Source organism: Curcuma longa, unplaced genomic scaffold (genome assembly GCF_044706935.1).
Source record: "Curcuma longa cultivar G26 ecotype Majalengka, Jawa Barat unplaced genomic scaffold, ITB_CL_G26_1.1 contig_17221, whole genome shotgun sequence".
Lineage (NCBI taxonomy): Eukaryota > Viridiplantae > Streptophyta > Magnoliopsida > Zingiberales > Zingiberaceae > Curcuma > Curcuma longa.
In genome coordinates, this window is record NW_027430545.1 from 1 (window position 1) to 11,708 (window position 11,708).

The 11,708-nt window shown below is 34.8% G+C and overlaps 1 pseudogene; it reads left to right on the forward strand.

Moving 5' to 3' along the window:
- Positions 1-7,460: 7,460 nt before the first annotated feature.
- Positions 7,461-10,127, forward strand: LOC141816552 (putative disease resistance protein RGA3; annotated as a pseudogene).
- Positions 10,128-11,708: the final 1,581 nt, after the last annotated feature.

Below are 11,708 nucleotides of genomic sequence, written 5' to 3' on the forward strand. Positions count from 1 at the left end.
GTGAGATGGATGCAGTCAGCCAGGCAGATCTCCAAGCTCCAAGTAAATCCTATCTGCTACCTGGGGAGAAAATAAAACAACCCCAGGGTCTGGGTAGTGAGCATTAGATGCTCAATGGATACAGAGAAACCGAAGTGCATGGTATCAACAGGAATAACAAAAGTGTACAGGCCAAGTAAATATGTATGGAAGATATAAACACCAATCAACAGGTAATAGGTATCAACAGGTAGTATAAATTATGGAAGTCAAGCATGGTATATCAACTGAACAATAAAGAAAAAGAATACAGGGCAACAGGTATATATATGATCATGTATATAATGTCATACAAATGCAACAAACATAGCAAGCAAGTGCATCAATCGCAAACATATGAGTAAATTAAACTACATATTAATCCTACCAACGAATGCATGTAAAAACACACGGCAACCATCGCAAACAAATGCAAGTCTCTATCCGCACTCTGCTTTCCCCAGTCACCCTCCCAGAGCACAGTGAACTGAGGGGCCAGACAAGACATACTGTAGAAGCTCCAACAACAAACCACCACTAATCTAGTGGGGAGCGGCAGTGTAGCAAGAGGGTTAGTTATATAGCCAGTCCTGGTTGCACCCAACAATAGTGCAAGTATGCTCTTGCCACTGAATCTCACCACAATACGGTGTCGGGCAAGAGCCAACAAGAACAACCAACAATGCTGTCCACAACATCTACAACTAAGTATGGATGCATGATGATCATCCCAACATGTAATAACTACAAATAATTAGCATGTTCATCAGGAATAATGAGAGGTCAACATAGATCAACGACACAACAGTAATACAGGTCTACAGTAGATAAATCCATTGAAGGTTATACGACATGAATCAGGTAATGAATCATACGTGTGTCAATAGGATAAATGATATAGCTAACAAAAGTATCAATGTGGTATCAACATATCATCACAAGGTCAACAGTAGGTTTCAACCAGCGAATATCGTGATGTATCAACTAAATAAGTAGCATAAATAACAGGAGTATCAATAGACAGATAGAAGCAACAGTAGGACATCATAAGGTCAATCAACAAGTTTCAAACAAGAATAACAAAGGTATCAACTAAACGTAACTATCTCAAATAACAGGAATGGCAACAGGATATCAAATAGCAATATAGACATGCACTGGAAGAATGGACCTGTATTGACCAGATACAGGGTACCCACCTTAATCAGACGATAGTAAAATAAGAACCCCCAACATGAGCTCCGAGTATACTAGGACCAATCAACTCAAGGTCCTAAAATTAAATAACAAAACAATACTTACTAAACTGATACTGTATTAAATCTACAGTAATTAAACTCCCCAATTTAATCTAAATAACCCCTTAGTTTACACCCGGATTCAACACCTCCAACATCAATTGAAACCCTAAATCCATTAATTTTAACCGATTTTAAATGCACACTAACCTCTAATAAGTTTCAACATTAAACCCAGCCTTTAAAACCTAATTCAATCAATCCCTACTTAGCTTTAACAAAAATCCAATTAAACCATTTAACTCCATCCTTCTTTTGGTTTACAACTGTTTCTTGATTAATTTAGCATCAACCAACTTAATTAACAACATACTCTAACATCAAGAACCTAACCGATTCTAATTAATCAATTATTAACTAAATATCAAATTAATTATCCAATTAAATCTTGTTTAACTATAAGTAACTTTAATCTAAAACTACTGAACAACCTAAATCAATACTTATCCTAATCTCAAATAATCTTATTCCAATTAGAACCAATCTACATTTATAGATTAACCAACTGTAATTAACCAACAACTTTAATTAATTTATTAATTACCCATCTAATAATTAATTAAGCTGTTAACAATAAAACCTAATTAATTATCAACGATTTAATCTAACAAAAATAAATAACCTATCAACTAATTAATTAGTCAATCTAATTAATTCATTAACATAACAATGATTAATTAAACTAAACCCTAACAAATACTTTTACAAATTCAACAACATTAACCATTACCTGATCAAACAGTAACCTTACTCTAATCAATTTAAGCTACAACAAATCCAACCATTTCAAGAATCCACCCAACTTAATAAGAACTTACCTCCAACTCCAATTTCCTTGCCCTAGAATCCACCTTCCATTCCTTCTTCTCCCCTTTTCTGCCGAAATCCAACTATATCTCAACCGGATCACATCCACCAGCTAAGGAGGGGAGAAATCAACCAGCAATCTAAGGAGGTTTCAAAGCCCTAATCGGTTTCCCCTTCTTATTGCTCTTGCTTGTAGCCGAACCAAGCAAAATCCCAATCAACCAGTTACGGCAAGGAGCCTGCTTCTTCTTGCTTCACGGAAGCAACTTCCTCGATCTCGATCGGTCAGCCCTGATGTGGAGGCGGCGGTTGCTCGGCGGCGGCGAAGGAAGGGCACAGCGGCGGCGGCGTCTTCGACAGTGAAGGACGAGCAAGAAAGGCAGCGCTGATGCAGTGGCATTGCGGCGGCGTCAGGCATCGGCTGGTGAGGGAGGCGGCGGACAGAGGAGAGGCGGCAGGCGACGGGCGGTGGTGGTTCGAGACGGCGTCGGGTAGAGGAGGGTGGCTGAAGGCGGCGGCGGAGCTGGTCAGCAGGGTAGCAGTGGCGTTGGCAAGGGATGGCGGTGGGGGAAGGAGGAAGAAGAGGAGCAAGGTGGAGGCGCGGCGTCGGGCAGAGGGCGCCGCGCGGAGGGAATAAAAACAGAGAACGAGTTTTAGTTATAAATAGAAATGAATAGTAACCTAAATCGGTTAAACCCCATTAAACCAAGTTTTACTCGCTAAACCCAATTAAAAATCTAAGGTTTATTAAGGCGATTGAACCGGTTACTATAATGAACCGGATTCGACCTTGGTTCACTTGGTTCACTAACCAAACGACCTCTAATTTGACTCAAACTAATTTTGTTGGATTCATCTTTGTATGACGAATCTTTTCGTCCATTTTATTTTATCAAAACCTCTTCCAGCACGAACCAAATCAAGTTGATTCAATTTGGTTCAATCTTAGTTCGTTTGGTTCACTAACCAAACGATTTCTGATTTGACCTAAACTAGTTTTGTTTGATTCGTCTTTGCGAGACGAATCTTTTCATCCTCTTTATTTTATCATAATCTTAACCTAATTATAAATTCGACCTATTTAACCTAACTGGGCTTGGCTAATTTAGATTTCAACCCCCTCACCCCACTTAAATTCGAACTAATTAGGACTTGATCCTTAATTGGTTAGTTCAAATCTTAAAATTTCTATGATATTACAGCTCGACCATGTTTGTTCAATAAACATAAAAAAAGCCTTGATAGAATCATTAAGCTCGGACAATAAGCCGAATGTTTATGAAGAATGTTCATTAATAGAATTTGCGAACATTTTATGAACAATGCTAGTCCATATCTTGTTTGTATGCATGTTTAAGATTTGATACAGTATCTCCTATATGCTTGAGGTATTATATGTATATTAATTTTATTCTTTTGCATGTTTACTGACACATAACATCTTTGTCTGAATTTTTCAATACGTATTGTAAACACCGTTGTTTAATTAATGGCATTCTGCCTATTCTATACCGACACACTGTATTACATATGCCCACATATACATATGCAACCTTATACTAATTTAATCTTCAATTATCTCTACAGATAAATTATCTAAAAAAGAATCATGCATAATGTCATGCGAACATAATGAATCAACAAAATAAGAAGGTAGAACATACCTTAGTCAAACATGATATGATATATAGAAGAATGATGTATAATGATTTAGGATAATAAGACTGCACTTTGATCAATCTTGATGTAGATCAAATTACAAAATTTTTAAATTCCAATTAAGTTTCTTTAACTAATGATGGGTTCCAAATTATTTTATTTATGATAGAAACCAATCAATCACAACTTGATTTAGGCAAGAAGAGTGAGGAACATTAAAAAAAATAATAAAAAAAATGAGATTATTACGATTGAAGATAGTCTGTGAATTTGATAGTTGGTAAATTGAATCAATTAGAGTTGAAGCCGTGAATGATAAATTAACCATAGAAAAGTTTATTCAGTATCATTAAGATGTAAATTGTTTCTTTTAATTATGGCTTCCTTAAGAGTTAGAGCTTGATGAAGATGAGATCTTGTTTGAGTTGTTAAAACTAACGCTTAATTCACTTTGTTCTTAGCTAATACTTTACATGTTAAATAGTCCATTATGGTGTTTTGGATCCTATGCTTTCAGAGAAGAGGCCTCAGAACTTGCCGAAACATTGCTCCAAAATGAAGACAAGACTCGAACTGCATCCGAGATGGCAGATCTGCTATTCCATGCAATGGTATTGCTCAAGGTTAAGGATGTGAAAATGGAAGAGGTCCTTGAAGTCCTTAGAAAAAGATTCTCTCAGTCGGGCATAGAGGAAAAGAGCAGCCGAAAGAGGTCTACCAACCAAACTGAATCAATGGCTTAGCCAGGTACAACAATCCAAGCTTGAACATGACAATCTTTATCCTTAATTATATTCCTTAAAGTAATAATTGTTATGTATGGACATTCAAGTTTCCTAGTTTTATGATCACCTGAATAAGTTTAATGTATCGTAGTTATAGCTTGTAATCCATTTTGATAGTGTTATTTTGATAGATCCCATCTTTATGTTAGTAATGAGTTGTGATTCCTCAATTGCAATCCTTTAGTTTTATAATTTTCATTTTACATGTTTGTGATTCAATTATAATTTTTGCACATATAAATGAAATTTTGCAAAACCCATCTTTAATGAGTTGTGATCCCGCTAGTTAGAACTCTCAAATTTTGTGATTTTCTCTCCTCGTTCCTTCATTGAGAGTAAACACAACATTATTTCAAAGCATAGGATCATTCATATTCCCAAAGAGTTGATACCGAACAACGCCCGTCTCAAAACATAATATTAAATGAAAACCCTGTCAAGATACAGGTAAAAGGATCACTGCAGAAGTTGGTCTATAACCTTTAACAAATAGCAGCCACACTTAACATTTAAATTTTAAAGCTACAAAAGGATTTTGGATGCTACAGAGTTAGGATAACCTGTCCAAAAAGCATTAAGAAGTCCAAAGTGATCGGACTTACCATCATCTCCTATGTGGCTTAGCTTTAGTTTCTTGAGGTAGCCACTCAGAACTTCTTTTGTCCTCGACCACTCCTTGGAGTTGGCACTGCACATGAAGGTGCAGATTTTCACCAATGTTGATTGTCTGATGGTCTCCAACATTGTCATTACCGAGTGCTGTTTCTCCCTTTGCATTCCTTGATGAGACTTGTTGATGCAGTTTTTGCAAGTAAGGCATTTGTTTCAACCATGACATTCACTGAACTCTATCCATCGGATTGCATTTTCTTCTTCTCTGGCATAGCAGTCATCTTGGTGGCTGAATCATTTGCTTTAAGTGACTTTGACGCTGGCAATATATTGGAAATGCTAAATCTACTGTCACTAGACTGTCTGACATGAGAATCCTTCTGTATCCATGTGTTGGGTTTTGCCGATACAACAGTATCTGTGCCACGTTCACTTTGTGTTTCAATGAATGAATCTTCGGTTAAAATCTCCTGCTGTTTATCAACCTTAACAATTTTAGTTGTGGGCAATGCAAACTCGTCTTCGGTCTCTACTGCAATTGAAGAGGTTGCCTGGTTCAGTGCATCATCAGAAGTAACAGTGGATATGATGTGGTTCTTTGCCTCTTTCTAGAATGCATTTTATTTCGCAACACTAATCAGATAATAATTATAATATTTCATAAATTAAATATATTAAATACTTTTTTTATTATAAATTCTAACAAGACAATCAAAGACTTATGTTTCATAGCAATGACAACAACTGCACTGCAGCACACAGAACGTACACATTTTGTTGACTGGGTTACGTTTCATTTGTTTTTATTATAAATATAATTTTTGTAAGGTATCTAAACCATGTTCCACTTTAAAAGCGCGTCATAAAATAAAAGGTATCTTCTAAGCATATTCCACTTTATATGAACCGACAAATATATCACTCCAAACAATTGACGACTTCACGACTATCTGTGCATCCCTTAATTCTGGCCGCTGCATGCTTCAGATTAGCATATGAAAGTAAGTATATGAAAGTATTTTATTATGGGATAAAATAAAATAAATAAGTACATGAAAGTATTTTGAAGGGATTATGGGATAGAATGAGCATGATTCATAATAACTGAGAAAAAAATAATAAAACATATTAAAAATAAAGTTATCTGAAATTAAAAAAAGGCTGATTAACTGGGAAAAAAAATGTTTGCAGACGGTAATCAGTAATAAATAGTTCATTTGATTTCAATTTCGTTTAGTTTGAAATCATTAATTAAAAAAATAAATATAAATAAATCAAAAAATAATTTCCAAATTATCATTTTTATAAATTCAGATAATAATTATAATATTTCATTAATTGAATAATATTAAATATAATTTTTATTTTTATCATAAATACTGACAAAACAAACAAAGACTCTTCTGTTTTAGTTTGGGAAACATTTTCTATATATTTTTTATATATATCATAATTTTATTTTTCTCCTCATTTTCTATATATTTTTTATATATGCATCATGAATTTATGCTCAACTTTTCATCTTATATGAAAGACTCAAATTGCTTTTAGGAAAATGATTTAAATTGCATCAAAAGCCATAATATTATTGAATTAACAAATATTGTTGCTTTACGGTATAACAAGAGTTCCTTAATTAGAATAAAAATTATATATTTACTAAGATCAATATCGTGCCTGATTAAATTCAGTTGGGACATTAACTAATAAGCTAAGCAAAAAAACTTAATTAATGTTAGATTTAAACTCTGTCAACCCATTAACATTGGATTTAAGCTCCGTTAGATTGAAGCTCTGCCGAAGCAATTTTTTAAATTCACATAAAATAATTACTTTTATATTTGATGGTAAAAATAGCTTTATTCTCATTAAAAAGTTATTTTAAATTTATAAGAAATAATTATTCATAAAAAAGAGTTTGCAGACTTGACAATGAAATTATTCAAAATAAAAAATAAATAAAAATAAAAATAAAACAGAGGTGCGTAATGAACACGCATAGATGTCAATTAGCATGTCATTAATGTGCATTAGTCATGGGCCAAAGAGTTGTTGAGAAGTCTACATCATGGCGATTAATAGACTTAGTCATGATGAGAAGTCTACATCATGGGAGACTTGATGCATAGACTTGACGTGTCAATTAGTCATGGGCCAAAGAGTTGTTGAGAAGTCTACATCATGGGAGACTTGATGCATAGACTTGTGCTTTGTGTATCCCTTAATTCACCAGAGTCCGCTAGTTTCTTGTTTGCCTACCTAACGTTTCCAACAAGAAACAGAGAAGAACAATGGCTGGAGGAGGGTTCCTGTCTTCCATGTTCACCACGATGGTAGCCAAGCTGCATAGTTTGGCTTCACCGTCAACAACATCTTCTTCTTCTTCTTCTTCATCGCCACGCAGAAATATTGAACAAGAGATGAGTAAGCTGACAGAGACAATGAAGAGAATCCAAGCCAAACTTGCTGACTCAGAGGAGGAGAATCATGTAAAAAGCCACTCGGAGAAGCTTTGGCTCAGCGAGCTCAAAGATGTTGCCTATGATGCCGAAGACGTAGTAGAAGAGTACGAGTACGAGGTATTGCATTCCAAACAACTACATGAGAGCAACAGTGGAACGCATGATCAGGTACGCGATTCTTCAGTGATTAATATTGTGAATACCTCAATTACTTTTTTGATTACTTTTTATATTTTGCCGTTGTTTCTGGTTTAATTTTATATGTTGTAAATTAGATGATAACAAGGTCCTGTGCATGAATCTTTTGGAATTCATACTGTAATCTATAATTTCGATGTTTAGATTCATGATTATAAACCCAACAGGATGAACTTGCAAATAAAGCTGCGGAGATAAGGAAAAGGTTTGATGAGATTACCAAAGAGTGGAAACTCCTAACGTTGCCTAAGAACGCTGGAAAGAGAAAGAGAAGCCCCTCGCCACCCCTAGTTGGGAACCGAGAAACAAGCTCTTTAGTAGTTGAATCAGATGTTCTTGGAAGAGAAGAGGAAAAGGATATGCTGGTTGAATGGCTGCTGTCAGAGGATGATACAACAGAGAATGGAGTTTCTGTCATTGCTGTAATTGGGATGGGGGGATTGGGAAAGACAACACTAGCTCAGCTTGTCTATAATGATTCAAGAGTGAAAAGCTATTTCAATTTAAGAGGATGGGTCTGTGTATCTGAAAATTTTCATGTTGCTAGTTTGACAGAAAAGATCCTACAATCATTTACCAAAGTGAAAGTTCATGAAGAACTAGATGGGCTCCAACATGCACTACAAGAGAAACTGCAGGGGAAAAAGTTTTTGCTGATATTGGATGATGTTTGGAATGATGAATTCACTCTCTGGGATGAATTAAGAAAGCCCTTATTATCAGCTCAAGTGGGTAAAGTTATAGTGACCACTAGGAATCAACCAGTTGCTAGAATTATGCAGACAAGAACTCTCAACTTGAATTGCTTACCATTTGATGTATGCTGGCCATTGTTCAAGAGAGTCACTTTGGGAGGAGCAGATAAGAGCCTACAACCACATCTTGAAGACGTTGGTAGGAAGATAGTAGACAAGTGCAAAGGCTTACCTTTGGCTGTGAAGGTGCTTGGAGGTGCTCTCAGAAACAAAGAAGATATAGATTCATGGGAGGAGATACTAGAGAATGAGATGTGGGAATCAGAAGAAACAAATAATGGAGTTTTACCAGCACTTCGAATATCATATGATTGCATGCCGATCCAACTTAAAAGATGCTTCCAATACCTGTCCTTATTTCCCAAAGACACAGTTTATATTCAGAAGAAATAGTCCGATTATGGATGTCACAAGGTCTTCTTCCTCTTGATGAAGATGATGGAGATAAGAGAGCAGAGGACATGGGCAGAAATTATATAAAGAGATTGGCTGAGAGGTCAATGTTAAATCTTGACAGGGAATTTTTTTCAATGCATGATCTTGTTCACGATCTTGCACAATATATAGCTAAGGATGAATGCCTCTGTGTGATGGATAACAAATTTGACACAAAGAAATTACAAAAGATTCGACATTTGTATGTGAGCATAGAAGATCGTCATCTACTAAAACATCTGGAGACAATAAAAGATCTTCAACAACTAAAACTGATGCGGACACTTTTTATTAGAGACACCATACAAACCTTTAATTTCAAGACAAGACAAAATTTTTGGAGTCCTTGACAATCTTTTCCAAAAATTAAAATATATACGAGCACTCCATTTAAGCCCGATGAACATCACAGAGCTACCAGATTCATTGGGCAACCTCAAACTACTTCGTTACCTTTCTATAAGAGGTTGTGCAATACAGAGTCTTCCGGAGTTCATATACAACCTTTACAACTTACAAACTTTGGATCTGACATATACAAGTATTTCTGTACTCCCAAGGCAGATTGGAAGTTTGATAAACCTACGTCATCTTTTGCTTCCTTTTCTAGGTGCCTTTCTTCCATCTGGAATTGGAAAGTTGACCAACTTGCAAACACTCACCGCTTCAACGTCAGTTGTGAAAAAGAGCATTGCGACATAGGAGAATTGAATAGTTTGATGAAACTTGGAGGGCATATCTCCATTAATATTTCAACATTGGTGAACACATTTTCAAACTCCAAATTGCCTCTGAAGACAAAAAAGTATCTTGATTCTTTGAAGTTATATTGGTCTGATGCTTTTGAGTGTTCCAAAAAAGATGGAAAGAATGCAGAGTGGCAGCTTGAGTACTTGGAACCGCATGTCAATCTCAAGGCCCTTAAATATTCTTGTATCCGGGTGTCAGATTTGTTGGATGGGTGAGTGATTCATCCTTCACTAAGTTGACCTCTTTGAGTCTATGTGATTGTAACAATTGCAATAAACTTCCACCGTTGGGTCAACTTCCTTCTCTGGAAATGCTTCTGATACAAAGGATGGATGGCGTTCGACATGTGGGACGTGAATTTTGCTCTATGCTAATGGCATCTCCATCTTCTTCCCAAAACAAAATTGCATTTCCCTCTCTAAAACACTTGGAATTTCGCTGTATGCCAAATTGGAAAGGGTGGGATGGAGTGGAGATTGGTGACTTCCCCGGTCTCCATTTTATTAGAATTTTTGAATGTTCAAAGCTGATCAAGATTCCTCAGTGGCCCTTTTTGTCTTCTGTTAAAGAAATGACATTAGGTAATTGTGGTGCACTTGATGTTCCAAATTTGCATTTGACGGTTGTTGTAGGATTAAAAAATCTCACCTCCTTGAATTCTTTAATTATAGCACATTGCCCTAATCTTGAGTTCAAGCAGTTACCAGCCACCCTCCAACAACTGAACATCAAGAGGTGTCCTTTGTTTAGCAAGGGGCTCAAAGAACAACAGCATATACCAAATGTCTTGGTATGGTATGGGAAAGCATACGCCCTCTCTTTTCAATATACAAATACTTATTTTGGCAAATCATAAAATTATTCATATGCATCATTGCCTTTCATTTTGTGTGTCGATGATGTCAAGGGAGAGGGAGAGGATGATGGAGACAGAAGAGCTTATGGAGTTATAAGATTGGAACTGATGAAGAGGATGACAATAGCGATGATGATAACATGGATGAATGATCACAAGGATGACAGAGCACAATGGTAGGCCAACATAGAAGGATGATTCTTAACATTGAGAAAGGATTTCTTATAGTGAGGATCCATCTTTTTTTTAATCATTTTTATTTTAATTGGAATATATGTTTAGGATGTACATATAAAATAAAATTATGATATAACTTATTACATTATAGATTCCTCATTGTAATTTTTCTCTTAGTTTTGAAAAGTTTTCATTAGAAACAGAATGATTGTTGAAGCATCATTTTTTTTAAATGAAAAGTATATTTGTTGATATGTATATATAACTAAATTGGTAATATCTTAAAATGACCATTAACAATATTTAAATTTAATTGGTTTCTATTAATTTTTATTTAAATTATTTTCTCATTAAATATCATTTAAAATATTAAATAATTATACATACAAATCTGAATAAAGAGATTATAAACATGAATTTTGCTCAAGTTATTGTAAGCAAATCCAATAATCTCTAAATAATTATAGATGTGTATTATACCAAACTAAAACCTTAAATATTTGATAAGAAAATGTAGTAAGTATACTTTGACAGAGAGATTCAATGCTTGATTTAAAAGTATATGATATAATTGTTTATCCATGTCTTTGTGTACAATGTCTAATAGAATCAATGGTGATAGGGTAACCTTATAGCAGAGAGTCTGTTAATGTTTATGCCTAGGGTCCTAATTTTATTGGGGCTTGTGATTTTTAATTTTTTATATTATTTTTATTTCATTTCTTAAAAGAAAATATCCATTTTATTTTAAATTATTTTAATTTTATTTTTTGTAGATTTTTTATTACATACATATTAAAAATAAATGAAAAAGATCATGAATTTATAAAATATAAAATATTTTTATTGGTATGACACTTTTTGAATAAAACTTAAAAATAAAATCATGAGAATTT